Source organism: Cupressus sempervirens, chromosome 8 (assembly GCF_028749045.1).
Source record: "Cupressus sempervirens isolate cs-2001-9-10 chromosome 8, ASM2874904v1, whole genome shotgun sequence".
In the NCBI taxonomy this organism is placed as follows: Eukaryota; Viridiplantae; Streptophyta; class Pinopsida; order Cupressales; family Cupressaceae; genus Cupressus; species Cupressus sempervirens.
The window spans coordinates 546275911-546287656 of record NC_143125.1 but is presented as its reverse complement, the minus strand read 5'-3'; the positions used below and the strand labels follow the sequence as shown (position 1 = coordinate 546287656).

Below are 11746 nucleotides of genomic sequence, written 5' to 3'. Positions count from 1 at the left end.
CTTGGTGGTCTGGAGCTTTGGTTCAACATTACTCAGTCCTTAAAGATGAAACTCTTAAGGATGTCCCATGGTCTGTGGGTGCTGAGGGCGATAGTTGCCCTGCTTCGGCTAGTCTAGATATTGATTTGTTGGAGGATATGGTGGCAATAGGTGATAGTTGCCTTGCTTTGGCTGGTCCAGATCTTGATTCGTTGGAGGATAAAGAAACAACAAGCTCCCCTTCCTTTGCGGTTCAGGTTCCATTGGTCAATGGTTCAGAAGAGATCTTACCTGCTTCTACAGTTGGGTCAGTTGGCAAGGCTTTGGTTTGGGAGGAGGCTTTTCGAGTGGAGGAAGGTTGGACAAAGGTCAAAGACAAAAAATACAAACATTCCCAACATTCCTCATAGTGCCTTCTTCGATCTCACTCTTTTGGGGGTAGAAGGTCTTAATTATTTTGAGTTGTAATTGGTGGTAGAAACGTACTGTGTTATCTGCAGGGCCACCCTGGTCTCCCTTTTTTGGTTGGGGACTTGTTTCTTCTTTTGTCGGTAGTCTCTTTGTTAGGGCTCCATTGAAAATCTTTTGTATAAAGGGTTTCATGCACCCTTCAAAACCTCTTTTCCTTAATAAAAAACAAGATCCTCATATAAAGCATCATCATTATCTTTCAAATTCATCTCAAATTCAGCATTCCATAATTCATATAAATTTACCTCTTTCACATCTTCATCTTTGATTTCTTCTTCCATGTCTTCAACAATGCATGAAATTGTTGCACTTGTTTGACTTCCAACCAAGGAATTGTATGCATCCTCTACTGTTGCAGTCTTCAAATCATCTTCATCTACTTCTAGCTCACAAATCTTTTCATCTTCATGCTCCTCCTCTCTTTCATCTTCTTCAATTTTAGATTGACAAATATTTTCATCTTCATCCTCTTGTTCTTGCTTTGTATCGCATGTGTGATACTCCACTGGATCTTCTTTCCTTTCCGCATCCAAAGAGTTGTCAATATCTCTTTTCTAGTGACATGCTCTTCTCTTTTGCAACTCTGCTTCTAATTCATTCACTTGCTTCTGCAAATCAAAGAATGCAACTCGTCATGTCTCTTGATTTCTTGCTCTAATTTTCTCAAGTCTAGGAATCCTCAGAATCCATCCAGTCAAAAAAATTGTCTTCTTCTCCATAATCAAGTCTTCATAAGACAAATCTCATGCAACACAAGCACCTTGTGCAAACTGCTTCACAACTAGCGATCTATGTACACAATCAAGATATCCTTCTTGACAAACCCAACTCAAGGTCCTAGTGCAAACTGCCTCATGTTCGACGATCTGTCCACACTTAGGAACTCTAGCTCTGATACCATTTGACGAAAAGTGAACACCACTCTTACCAACTCATAATAAAAAACACAACAATATGGAGATAGAGAAGATAAAATGCTCCACAAATCATGCTTTTGTTATACTTGAAAATCCTTACAATATTCTCCAAATGAAAGAACTCCAAACTCTTACAATATAAGAGAGCTTCCACACTAAGAGTTTCCAACTAGCTTGCACACCAAGAGCTTCTACAAGAAGAGCTTACACTTGAGAGCTTCCACCAAGAGACTATACCTTGAGAGCATGCTTACAAATGCTCATATGCCTTGCTCAAATAGGCAGTTACCATCAAAGATATTACAAACTCAACCAATGTGGAATAAAAGGTAAATACAACTACCTTACAACAAATATTAAATTCTCACCCAAATACAAGTAAGCACCACCATGTGCCCAATTAGAAAATTACATTTCCTCTGTGGATCACAACAAATATTAAATGCATGATTTAAAGAACTTTCCACAAACTTCTAAGATACCACCTACACACCTCGATAAATGAAATGAAAACTATGTTCTTGTTTTTCTATTTACACCACCTATGCACCTTGAAAATAGAAATTCCTCTTTTTCTCCTTTTTTTTTCTTTTTTAAAATTATTTTATTTTATTTTTCCTCTAATTTTGGTCACTTTCTCTCTCATCCACAATTTTTTTTAAAAAAAATTATAAATTGTTATCACACCCCTTTTTCATGATGCAAGATGCTCCTGCATCAACAAGGCTATAGAGTTGTGGTTGAATAGATATGAGAAATGAGTGTGGAAGGTTTTACTCATGGATCCGTCACAGTAAATAAGCTAAATGATTTTTATTTCAAATTGAATAAATAAATCCAATTAGTATAAATAACGATAAGTTCCAACATAAAGTGAGTAAATTTGTTTTAAGTAAGCAAGCAACGATAACAAATTGAATGACATTAGAAAGTAACCTACCAATACTGTAACACCACCTGCACATGATGAAGTTGGTGGTTCAGGCGTACATCACAGTGATTGAGGTATACATTTGCTATTCAAATTTTTATATGTAATTATTAATACAAGTAAACATCTTCAATTGAAATTAGTGTAGTAATACAACTTTAATTGCAATAGCTATTTCGATTAATATAACAGTTTGTGTTGTGGCTTCAGAGGATGTAGAGGTCAGTGTTCATGGGCATGTTGACGTTGATGCTATTGACAAAATGATCTTGAAGATGATGTAGCTAGTTCAGGTAAAGTACTGAAATACTTGTAACAATTATAATAAAATGTTTTTAATTTAACCCTTTTATTTGTTATTGCGACTCCTTTGGATCATGAGCAGATGACTACAAGGCATGCATTGAGAAGAAGAATTGATGAGAGGGGAAATGATCATGATGATGTCATTATTCATCTTAAATATTTCATAAATTCAAAAAATCAAAGAAAAAAACAAATGATTGTCATCTATTGAACTTATTTGATATTGACTAATTTTTGTGTCAAATAATTTAATTATGTGCTAATGAATGTTTATGAATAACATAATGCGTTGATGAATATTCATGAATCTTATGTGTTAATGATTGTTATCACGTGATAATTAAAGAATGTTACATTTTATTAATGGATGAAAGAATGAATGAATGTTAGATGTTAGTGGGGAATTTAGAGTGATGTTACGAGGGGGTGGGGCCAAATGACATTCCACCTTCATGTGATTGGCCTTGTTTAATATTGAATATTAAACTATAGTCGAAACAAAGTGAGGCTCAATAAGGTTGTTCCTTATCTAGGGCCTCAAATGTGCCTAAACACTTGCCTTTGATTTATTCCTCCAATCCAATGGTTTTCTTTATATAAATGTGGGTATTTTACCGCAAGTTGAAACATTCCCCTGCCATCTAGAGCACAAGCTAAATGCCAAAAATTGATGGAAATTTTCATTGAAGAAATTCTAAGGTGGTCTTATAGACTTTTTTTATTCCTTGACTTGTTGCATAGCATTGATGTTTTTTCCTTTGGGTTTCGAGGGACCTAAAGCCTTACAATTTGCTTCTGGATAGAGAAAAGGGTTTAGTCAAACTTGCAGATCTTGCATTGGGAAGGGCATTCACCATTGCAATAAAGAAGTACACACATGACATAAAAATTTGATCTCATTTCATAAAAATATAATTAGTTATGTTCTAATCGACAACTAATTAAATTTATAGAATTATTTTTCCTAGAACATGAATTTATTACACAATGTTATTTTTCAATTTATGTTTCACTGTGAAGCTTAGTAAAATGCCATTGGTGGCTAATAACATTGAATCAAATAATTTTTATGATTCTTGATGTAGATTGTAACTCTCCGGTATAGAGTGCCTAAAGTGCTTTTGGGATCCACTCACCATTCCACACCTATTGATATGTGGTTTGTTGGTTGTATATTTGGTAATTTTCCTCGATACTCATTTGTTTCAACTTTAAGTTACCTCATGTACTGAATTAATAGAAGATGTTTCACAATGAAGTCCATGTCTTCCTCCATTTGAGTTTCTTTTGCTGTCAGGATGCTAATAAGTTTTGGATCAACTTACATTATCATATTTTATCTACAGGGATTGAGTAAGGAGGTTGCAATCATAGAGTTTGGGGAAGAGATTGTGAAGATGTGGAGGAGGATCTATGACACAAGACCTCCACATGGAGAAAGTCTAAAGGTTTGTTACTTGGGCTGCAAATACATCCAAGATCTGTTAAAAAAAATCCATCAAATATTTGTTATACAGAGAGTCTATATATGCTTCTTCAATTGATAGGAAATATTTAAATTTTGTTTAACCTAGGATACTGCATCAAGATCTATCAGATTTTTCAAGTCAACAGTGATCCCAAAGTTAGAGGAGCATCAAAATGTGCTTGTTGTGGCCCATGGAAATATTTTACGCTGTATCATTGCTCATCTTGTTGGGCTTACAGAAATTGAGATGTTGCAACTTTAGGTTTATTTCTCCTATCATTAGATAACCATTTCCTTTTCCCTGATACTGCCTAGGGATAGATTTCTTTCTGGCTATAAATTTAGTTGACAAATTCAATTGTAAGTATAATATATAGAAAGTTCTTGTACTAGAAGATACTCCTATGCTATGTTTTTCCTAGATTCCCCGAGCACAAATCTAGGTAGTGGAGAAGGTATACAAGAGGGTCAGCCCCTCGCAATGAGCTATCCACTATGAAATAAAATCTCTACCTCTCAACTTTGAGATCTTAGAGAAATTAATTTCTAGAGTAAGCTATCTACCTTGTAGGAAAAAATAATATAACTCTGTTCTGAAACTTCTGATCACTATGATCGCAGTTGTGAAGATAGCCATCTTAATAGAATAAAGTATAGGGTCAAATTATACATCCAGCTTCCATAAAACACTCAACTTGATTCAGTTATGGGAGGAGAAGGAGATAAATGTGAATCAAGAAACAAAAAAACCCTTGTTGGGTGTATTTTGATGACTCTAAAACCTTTCAGACCCATGTGAATGGTGACAACAAGAATAGGATCTACCGTTCCTGTTAAGAAAAAGTTGATGAATTTATCCTTATGTTTATCTGAAAGCCCTGCTCATGCAATCTGTAGTCTAAATCAGATGCTGGAACTATTCATCCATAACCAGTTTTATGGCCTTTCCTTGTTTTTAAGTTCTTTCTAGATTTTCTATTATTATATTATAGCTTCACAAACTGTTTGAATCACAATGCTAATATAAAGTGCTCTCATAATATGGAAATGATCCCTCATAGCTATTTTTTGCATCATAATCTAGTGCCAATATAGCATATTATATAGGAGATTCAAATCAAAGTAATCTATGTGGCTTGCACAAATCTTTAGGGTCATGGATAGTGGAAATCAGAAAATGATATTTCCCTCAACCAAAACTTGGTTATCCATTTCTTATTAATTGAAATTTGAAGTGAATGCTCCCTCTACCACTCAAACATGAAATCATAAGTGGTCCAAACCATCTTGAAAAGTTTTGCATGTAAATAGAGGGAGAGTCTAGCAAAACTTTGAAGAATGGCTAACAAAAATGTATGGAATAGCTCTGTTCAGGGGAGACACAGGGAATGTGAACAACTAGGCTAAAATCTTGCCTTTGTATCATATTCCATACATATATTGGAGAGGTTATGCATTGGTAGAGGGACTAGTTTGTGTTGAGTTATAGTTCACATGGATCAATTTTATGTCAAACTTAAGACCGTCCATTTTCTTGCTTCACTGTTCTATCAACTGAACTATTGGTCCTCTTTAGCCAGTATTTCAATTTGGGTGTGGCTTATTTTGAACACCTCACCTTAAACTACACTACACAAGTATCATATGTTGAGCTACAACTTAAATTAATCAATTAGGACTTAACCTAAGACCATCCATTTTGTTGTTGCAGTCCTTTACCAAATAACTATTTGACCCTTTTTGATGAATCCATTGTTGATCTAGATATGACTTATTTCCATGTCTCCAATACTTGATTTTTTGACCACATCCATTGTAAAAATGACAAAAAAAACATCCTTCAAAGTAGAAACACTCTTGGTGTCAGACAATGGCAAGATTTTCAGTCAAGCTATTCCCCACAAGTCTTATGACTCCTATAATCAGAGCTACCCTTTGCCTATTGAATCTTATAGTTTAGTCTTAAATGTGTAGTTTGCTGCTGGAGTACTGTCCAATAGTCAATTTGTTGAGCACATCCAATATAAAAATGAAACAAAAAAAAAAACACCATCCTTCAAAGTAGAAACATTCTCTAAAATATCTCCTATATTAATCACATCAAATTGGACAAAAATTTATAATCAACTTGAGTATTTGTAGACCACCAAAGTCTACTACAAGTGTCAGACAATGGCAAGATTTTTAGTCAAGCTACTCCCCACAAGTCCTTTGGCTCCTATGATAAGAGCTACTCTTTGCCTATTGAATCTTATAGTTTAGTCTTAAACGTAATGTTGGATCCTTTCCATATAAATTAAAAAACGCTTGAAAAACTTTACTAGATATTTGGATTAATTTTTATTGGACTTCAATTTAGTGGTCGACCCTTTTTGTCAAGCATTCTTTTTATGATTTTAAGAAATCTCTTATTTCAAGAAATATATAGAAATGAAATATATACTAAAATAATATGATACAAATGATATCAATTTATCCAAAATAACCTTATCATGCAATGCAATCTTCTTATGATTGTATTTGTATCTAAGAGCAATAATGCCTCATGTATAATCTAGCTAAGTTTTGCATGTCACTATTTATTTTCATGTAGGGGAGAGTTTAGAAAAATGTTGAAGAATTCAACAATAAAATTAAAGTAGAACGCTACATACTATGCAATTAGCTAAAATTTCTTTTAATTTTTCAGATATTACTGGAGTTCAAAGAAGGTGCAACTAAATTAGATATCAATTTCATTAGAAACTTTAAATGTGTCATTAGATGTTGTGCCTTCAAATTGGAAAGGGCTGCAGGATGCTACATAAGTATATTGCTTGAATTGACAAAGATCAAAGTTAACTATATTGTGCAAGGATATTTTAGACTTTATATTAGTACGTGAGTGAAGCAAGCATAAATGCCTTTCATGTTTTAGCACGTAAGATCTCAGTAGTACTTCTCTCCAATTCTTGAAGAAACATGCCATATGGCTTTTTTGTATTAATATAGTTGTTAAGTTTCTTTGGCTGTTGTGTTTTTTCCAAAAGAATTTCCAAAGTTAAATCATTGTGTTTCATATTTTTATAAATTTTGTATAATCTTATGTTCTTCAATCATGTTTTGTTAAATGAATTGAAACAAAAACATAACTATAATACACATCACTTAATCTTTAGGATCTTAGCAATCAATTCCTAGATGTGTTTGTTGAATTCTCAACCATAACAATCAATGGCCAACTATATTGTTCGTGTTCATAGTTGGGGAAGAACTTGTATAGAGAAGGATTTCTCACTTAGATGCCTTCAGCAGTTCTTCCATACTGACTTGGCTTCTTGGCACTGCATTCTAGATACAACTGGTACACCATAGGTTCGCCCAACCTAGTCCTCTTGTACTAGGGTTAGCTCCTCGCAGTTCTCCTTTCAACACAAGCGGTAGATAGGAACCGAACTGTCTCACAACATTCTAAACCCAAATCACGTACCACTTTCATCGGTGAACAACAGAACCCTTGGGACCTTCTTCAACCCTAGGATGTGATGAGTAAACATCAAGGTGCCAAATGACTTTGTCGATAAGATCTCTTGGGAGTCATCAACCTGTTATCCTTGGCATACCTTTGATCCATTGACCAAGAGCCCTTCCACATTGGACTCTCAGATCACTATGGCCGACTTTCGTCTCTGTTCGACCGGTCAGTCACACAGTCAGGCAAGTTTATACCATTACGCTCATGAGTTGACTGATGTTAGCTTGAGCTTACCTTTGCACACCTCCATTACTCTTTAGGAGGCATCCACCCCAGATAAACTACCCACCTTGCAGTGTCCCAAAAGCCCACCCTTGAACTATAGTGTCATGTTGTGTCAAAGCCCATAAAATAGGAGGCCAGAAGCATCAGCGCCTATCATTTCTTCTATAGCCTATGGTCGGCCTAGTTTAGGCATCCTTAGATGAAAGAGTGGTATTCCAGGATTGGTGTCACCACCTCCCACCTATCTGACACATCTGACCAAGGATGTCACTGCGAAGCTATAGTAAAGGTGCACGAGGTCTTACCATCTAGCTGTTGGTACTCCACATCTGTACGGAGAATTCAATTTCACTGGGTCCATGTTGGAGATAACAGGGTAGTCGTTACACCATTCGTGAAGGTCACTACTTATGCAACAAGGAATTTCACTACCTTAGGATAGTTATTGTTGTTGTTTACTGGGGCTTCCATTCAAAGCTACACTTCTCCTTCCAACCTTCCAGCATCGGGCAGGTGTTAGACTCTATACATCATGTTACCACTTGGCAGAGTCCTATGTTTTTAAGAAATAGTCGCTACCCCCTGGTATGTGTTGCTTTCCCATGGATGGGAAAGCACCCCTTCTCCTGAAGTTACGAGGTCATTTTGCCGAGTTCCTTCAACATGGTTCTCTCAAGCACCCTAGTATACTCTACTCATTCACCCGTGTCGATTTGGGGTATGGTTAGTTCACCAGGAGGATCGCCCTCCCAATTCAAAGTTTTTTCTTGGAAGTTTCAACCCAAACAAAAATGTGCAACCCCCAGATATAGATGTGGGGCCTACCACAATGCCCCCACTATAGTGTCAGGTCTGCTATAGTAGCGATGGGGCCCCCAACTCTATACCTAGGGTTGCCACCCCTTTCATGCTCTTGTTCACATGCATACCCCCTACCATAGCTACTATAGTGGTAGTCGAGTATGCATGTGAATGCAAATGCAAGTGCAAGTTGTTCTAAGGCACTCTATGCATGCAGATGCAACCCATGAACACTCGAGATTTCTTTATTTATGTCTCTCACCCCCCCACCTTGCAAGATCTCAGGCCACACTTCACGCACATTGATGCAGCAATAGAACCTTGTTAGGGCAAAGATAGATTAGTTGTGAGGGCCCGCCCTAACCCTACAGGGTGAATAATCTAATAATAAGATCATGCAAAGGACCCTAGCCCTAGCCCTAGAATTTGTATGTTACGTATGGGATTAGATGGTCTGTTTAGGGCGAGCCCATCTTTAGATAGTAGGGGGCTAATGCCATTGGGACCACCAACCCTACTATCTATAAGGTCAGTTCAAGATTTTTACTATACCATAGTGGCCCTCGCTGGGGGGGCTATAGCAATCATGGGACAAAGATCTAGACAGTGGAGTGCAAGCCATCGGCATGAAGATAGCCCTTTTGGGGGTTCCTTAGGTATCGATTCACTCTGTGTAGATTGATTGAATGCAAAAAACCTTAGAATTGGCAAGCGATCATATTTTTCACATGTTTCTCGTTACTCATGTCAACATTCTCACTTCTGATATCTCCAGGAGCACAAGCATAGTGAGCGCCAGTGAACTACATTGTTGCCCCTTCTCCAATTCACAAAATGTCCTGCTACTGACCCGTCCTACTATTCTAAAGCGAACGAATCTTGTCACTTTGACGAATCACTTGAGCCTCGATACATTTTTGGTGCTATGGATCTAGACCAGTGAGCTATTATTCTTTCTTCGAATGATGGTTGCTTCCAAGCCCACCTCCTAGTTGTCATCGCTCGATTACTTCCTTTTCCATTAAGTGACTGCTTAATCTGAGTTGTTTCCCTCTTGACTCTAGATCTTAGCACCCAAAGTTTGTATGCTTATTGAAATGGCCTGTACTCCAAGTTTCCTTGGGGTTGGTCAAGCGTTGGGCCACCCTAGCCCATTAAGTGCTCTACCTTGGGGCATAAGCATGCACGCTCTACTGAAATGGATTTCGTGGAAAAATAACTATATCCGATCTTTGCTGGCCTTTCACCCCTAGCCACAAGTCATCCCAGTATTTTTCCACATACGTGGGTTTGGTCCTCCAAGGTCTGTTGGAGCTCTCTTCAATCTTCTCCTGGCTAGATCGATCGGTTTCGAGTCAAATAGGAACAACTGGGAGATTCTACCAGCCGCCCCCCACCCCTCTACAAACCCCAACTAGAGTTGGTTCTATAGCCCCTACAATAATCTAGAAGGGGCAATAATATGAAAGGGGCCCCTACTATATAGAGGGAGGTAAATGCTCCCTAAGAGCCCAATAATCAATGCCCAGGGGGCACCCATATGCACTGGTGAGCGAGAAAACCCCCTACTATTTTATGGTTCTATGGAGATAGCCCTACCCCCCACCATAAAATTATAGGGCCTATTATTTTATTGCGCCCACCTAGACAAAAGTAGGCAGATTATTGCGAGGCCCACTGGCCATAGAATTTGAGGGTAGGGCACCCCATAGAATTGGGCCATTTTTTTCTTTTATTTGTCACGCCTACACCTAATGGCTTAAGCTATTGTTCCCATTTACTCACTGATCCATTATGCAAAAGATACGTCATTCAGTGTTACACTGACCCCCCAATGCCCAACCACCCACCAGGGTTCCTACAAGTGCACGAGGAATCTGCCCATAAAATTCTAGGCACGGGCCCTACCCCTATGAGCCCTATCCTATAAAGTGGGGGAGTTCATGGGGGCATTGGGACTGACTATCATTAGTTGTTCAAGTAATGCTACGCCGCAGACGATTGATTGTTTATAGACATTGGATTCCATGTCTATTGTAGTCCCTTTCCTAGGTTCTTTTCACCTTTCCCTCACAGTACTTGTACGCTATCGATCATTGAGTAATACTTGGCCTTAGAGGATGGTCCCCTTGATTCAGACACATCACGTTTTACTCAACTAGGAAGAATCGAACTCGGCTAGATAGAAGGGTTCATCAGTATGCAGGGCCCTTGCATGTAGGGGTTCTAGGGCGCCCTATCCATGAAAACTATCCCCTCTCCTCATGCCTAGAGAATAGTGAATCAATCTACAGGGTGTGGGGAACCAATCTACAGGGCTATCGCCTTCTTTGGCCAAATCTTCCAACCTTTTTATAGTTCCCCTCAGTTCTTCAATCATCCACCTTGGGTTTAATTCATACCTACGGGGCAACCAGGCCTATAGATAGTTAGGGCCTCATCCTGCATGCCTACCCCTCCCCTTACCTTACCTTTACCTTATAATAGTAGGGGTAGGGGTAGGGATAGGGAGTAGGGGGCATTCAATGAAGATGAGCCTAAAAAATGATAGGCCCACTTCATGATAATGAAGATAAGGCCCTTACTATCTATAGGCCTGGGTATTCAGACGAGCCTAAAAAATGATAGGCCCTTACAATAATCTATTTAGGGGGCCCATAAAATGATAGGCCCCTCAATAATATGTGGGGCCCCTCCCCTAAAATATGATATATTGCCCTAGCCCGAGCCCTAGCCCTATAATTTTGAGGTATGGTTAGGTATGGGCCATACCATAAAATTATAGGCTAGGGGTAGGGCATGAAGATTAGTTGAATGAATTGCACAGAGAAGAAGAGCCCCACTGATTAACCCTACCTCTGTAGGTAGGTAGGCCCCCTATATTTAAAATGGCCTAGCTCCTAGATTCTATAGCTACCATAGAATTGTAGGGGCCCCTTGCTGGCACGCACCACCCTGCATGTATGCAGGGCCATCTATTCCCTAACAGCAAAAGGTATGGTGCCCTACTAATTTTTCAACAACAGGGGGTAGGGCTCCGCTAATGGATATTTTCCCAATCTGCTTTTTCTCACCACTACTAATGGGGTCTCAGTTGTTTTTCTTTCCTCTAGCTACTTAGATATTTCAGTTCA

At 38.3% G+C, this 11746-nt stretch overlaps 1 pseudogene; it reads right to left on the bottom strand.

The window, feature by feature from the left end:
- Positions 1 to 7093: 7093 nt before the first annotated feature.
- On the bottom strand, positions 7094 to 10974 carry LOC149543613 (25S ribosomal RNA; annotated as a pseudogene).
- Between the last annotated feature and the right edge of the window lie 772 nt (positions 10975 to 11746).